This window comes from Pieris napi, chromosome 2 (genome assembly GCF_905475465.1).
Source record: "Pieris napi chromosome 2, ilPieNapi1.2, whole genome shotgun sequence".
Lineage (NCBI taxonomy): Eukaryota > Metazoa > Arthropoda > Insecta > Lepidoptera > Pieridae > Pieris > Pieris napi.
In genome coordinates this window covers 8148412-8152621 of record NC_062235.1, presented here as the reverse complement: position 1 = coordinate 8152621, position 4210 = coordinate 8148412, and the positions used below count along the sequence as shown (strand labels likewise).

The 4210-nt window shown below is 34.5% G+C and overlaps 1 long non-coding RNA gene across 1 annotated transcript; it reads left to right on the top strand.

Annotated features, from left to right (window-relative positions):
- Positions 1-2033: 2033 nt before the first annotated feature.
- LOC125062101 lies at positions 2034-2899 on the top strand. Its single transcript, XR_007119184.1, has 3 exons — positions 2034-2154; positions 2527-2689; positions 2777-2899. It is a non-coding gene; the product is annotated as an uncharacterized LOC125062101 (long non-coding RNA).
- Positions 2900-4210: the final 1311 nt, after the last annotated feature.

Sequence of the window (4210 nt, the reverse complement as noted above, 5' to 3'; positions counted from 1 at the left end):
TATACTCAATAAATTCTATAATATTGCCATAATTTTAATGACAATTAAAATTATGGCAATATTATATAATATAAATTATTATTATCAACTATGAAGGAGCTGCAGAAGAACTAAAGCTGGAAATAAGAACTAAGACTGGAAACACCTCTATGATATCAAAGAGATAATAGCGCAGTTGAAACCTTTAACGATACGCTGATTATTGCCATCTTAAAACATACCATCATACAACCAGCAAGCAACTCCAAAACCATCAGGAAACCATGGATGACCGCTGGTCTCCTAAAATGTGCAAGACGTCGAGACATTCTTCACAAAACCGCTAGAAAACATCCCAAAGATCTTGAACTATAGGATAAATATGTAAAATATCGAAACTTCTGCAATAATCTTCTAAAGAAACTTAAAGACAACTTCGAAAAAAGCACGATTAGGCAGAACAGACATAACACCAAAAAACAATGGGAGTCAGTTTTCCACTGACCTACTTCAAATAACTTCCGATCCTGAGGTATCTCTAAATAAAGTCAACGACTTTTTTAAAAACATAGGCAATAGTTTAGCGGAAACGACTATCACATACTTACACACATCTAAGTAACAGCTAGCAAAAAATATAGATAAGCCAATCAATCCAAACTAATTTTTCGTACATCCAACAGACGAAGAGGAAATACGTGCAACTATCATAAACTTAAAAGCAACTCAGCTGGAGGTTGGGACAACATACGAAGCGAATTAAATATGACCAGATTTTCTTTGGATCTTTCTTTAACGATGTTTGTATTTTTTGCATATATAAATTAAAACATTTTTTTTGGATAGCCTTTTGTCTTGCACGAAGTAAAGAAAACTCATCATAATCTCGTGGGTTTCTTCTTGCTTTCCAACGAGAGTGAGCGGTTCGTTTGTCACGTATTATATATGTATGAGCGACTTAGAATACCAGACCGGATATTTGTTAGAAGCATAAAAGGTAGTCTTAGGCACATACTGTTCAATTGCACGGTGGAGGATTGAATAAAATTTCTGCACAATTTTGTCAATGGTGTCGCCTCTTAGTGAGTAATTCCAATCTATACCGTTAAGATATTCATTTAATTTATAGTAGCCTTCGTGAAGTTATATCTTATCTCTCTATCTTATTTTTAATTTAATACTAGGCGTCATCAATTCCGACACTTTCAGTTCCAGGCATGGATGGCTTGGGTCTTCTTTAACGAGATAACTGCAAGATTTAGACACCTCAATGTATGTTTCACTAAATATTAAGTCTAGTATATTTCTAGAGGAGTTTTTATGAAAATTGTACTGACTGAAGCCAAAACTACTGCATGATTCAACAAGCTTTGCACCCGCATTTTGTAGATTTACAGTTCCACGCCTAAGGAAGGTAGGATCAAAGGTAGGAGACCAGCCTATGTGGGGTAGATTTAAATCGCCAGCTATGATCATTTGGGTGTAATGAGAAAATATATAGTAGAAAGTCTGTAAACGCTGTAAGTCTTACAGACTGCAAATCGTCTGGTGGTATGTATACAATACTTATATAATAGCTTATGCTTATTATCGCATCGAGACCGCATGTTTTACTATTCAAGAGTTATATAAAAGACGACACTGTCTATGCAATAGGTACTCGATTAGCTAGAACAGTAACAATTTTTAAAATGTTAAAAATTTTCTTTCTCTTTGTTGCTATACAAAGTGTTGTTTGCTGGAAAAGGAAACCCGGTGTTCATTCCGAGACACTATGGAAAGCTATAAATCCCTCGGCTAGCGAAAAGGATCCCGTACCAAAAGAAAGCTTCATATATCCTGGTAGATATCACTTTCTTTACTTTTTTCAGCCACGTGAAACATTTCTTCTCTTGTGCCAGGTGCAGCAACTTTTCCGCAGCCGAAACACCCGCCCAATCTCTAACATTTTGCATCCGTGATTTCTTACGTGCGAAGATATCCTTTTAGCGAGCTTAAAAACGAAACCCAATGGTGCCTTTGATCGTGGTTACCACGATGAGAAGATTAGAACCACGATGATCTCGGTAAAGAAGTAGAAGCAGACAAGTGCTGCCGTGCCCACGATTTCTGCCCAGACTACATAGCAGCCGGAGAATCAAAACATAACCTAACAAATGGAGCTTCCTATACTCGGTATATTTTTCCTATATCTTTATTTCAAAATGCATTTGGAGCGTCTCTTATAACATGTAGTACAATCAAAACGATGACGTCACACTCAAACTCGCTAACAAAGCTGTCCCTGCTAAGACTCCTTAGGATATATACAACTTAGCCACGGGAGCCTTCGGGCCGGCCAGGGAGTTGTTCATGGTCGAAGGATGCCCACATTCTTCTAAAGAATATTCTTTACGTCTGCCTTAAGTATATTTTTAATTAAATGTTTATATAGGAATTTCACATACGCGCTATCTCCATACATGTTGAATGACGACATAAACTAGATATAACATACTTTGTATACGATTCAGCTATTTCATTTTAAATTAGAAAATAAATTTTCAGTTTAGACTGCCACTGCGATATGGAATTCCGTGATTGCTTACACAAAGCTAACACAACTACGGCATCAGACGTCGGCGGAATATATTTTGATTATTTAGGAACTCAATGCTACAAAAAGGATTAAGGAACATCCCATCGTGGGCTGTAAGAAAATGAAAACCGGGTATGTATCTGTAATTGAAGCCTCCTTGTTAAATATTCAAATAGAAGATGAAATAAAAAGTACCTACTAATATATTTTAATTTATAGACTTTGGAGCAACAAATGTCTGGAATACGAGCTAGACGACACCAAGGAATCTGTCTATCAGTGGTTCGATGTTCCTAACTATAATTGAATAATTTGATTAAATAGTCAATTTAATTCACCTTTTCTTTTTGTTTTATTTTTATCACACATATAACATTCAAACCGCTTAGTATATGTTAGTCTGGCACTTGTTAAGTATACCACATACTAATATGTGTCTTGTATTGGGCGGTATCACTTGACATCAGGTGAGCCTCCTGTCCGTTTGCCTCCTATTACATAATAAAAAACAACCCATTTCGATATGTTAAGGTTAAGCTTCGTCGTTTTCAGGGATATACTGTATGAAAAGTTCCAGATTTCATAATTCAGTTTATGTTTTGGTCTGAATTCATAAAATTCAAAAATGGTACAGCTGTAAGTAGCTGATCAAAATTTATCCACTGCACTCGCCATCGTTTGCGCCATAGACTTTTTCCGATGTGCTGCCTAGCCAAATAGAATTGACAAATTTCAGCGTTAAAGTTCCAAAAACGGCGATGTTGCCAAGGATGTCGGCCATCTTTTTTATTATCAGAAATTAAATCAATGTTTACCGAATTTTTCAAGCTAGAAAATATTATGTCAGCCACACGAAAGGTTAATTTCTCAATTCAATTCTAGTCAATTACATTGTTACCAAGTTTATGTCTTTATGGTTTCAAGTTCCAAAACATTCGACAAATAAATAAGGTTGCTTATTTATTTGTCGTTGCTTGTTGGTCAAAGAAAATGTTTCATTACAAATATTTATATTATAATAGTTTTACTCAATGTATAGTTTTGAGTATTTACAATATTATGGGTAGTCGGTAATAAAATTTACTGTGAGTCCTTATAAGTAATCGATTCAAATTAATTTCACTTTTCATCTTAAATTGAAATGACAGGATAAAGGATTTTAAAGCAATCTAATTCATACTCTTTATTAATTAAATTAAAGATAAAAAAAACATCTCAAAGTTCTCTTGATTATAAAAAATGTGTGCGTGCACTAGGTGTACACACGTAAGAAGTGTAACTTCTTTATGACCTTATTTTTCGAAAAATGATCTACTATATGCAACTTAACGAAATTGGTTAAATAAAGTTTAGCAAAAGGCTTTGATTATCATAGACATGAATACAAATACAATTATTTCATTTTACCTTATTACTACTAAGATTCGTTCGTTGCGGGTAGGCGCAAGTTGAATATCGAGTCCTCACAAAATAACCAATCAAAAATAGAAATAAGTGAGAATACACAATAAAAAGTAAATATCAAACTGAACCAGGAGAAGATATACCACAGGCAAACGTATCTGCCTCATTATTAGTGTAAAAAATAGAACATTTTCACGTTTTAATTTGTGTTATTGCAACGGTGACTTTTCGTTTTGACTAAAACAATTA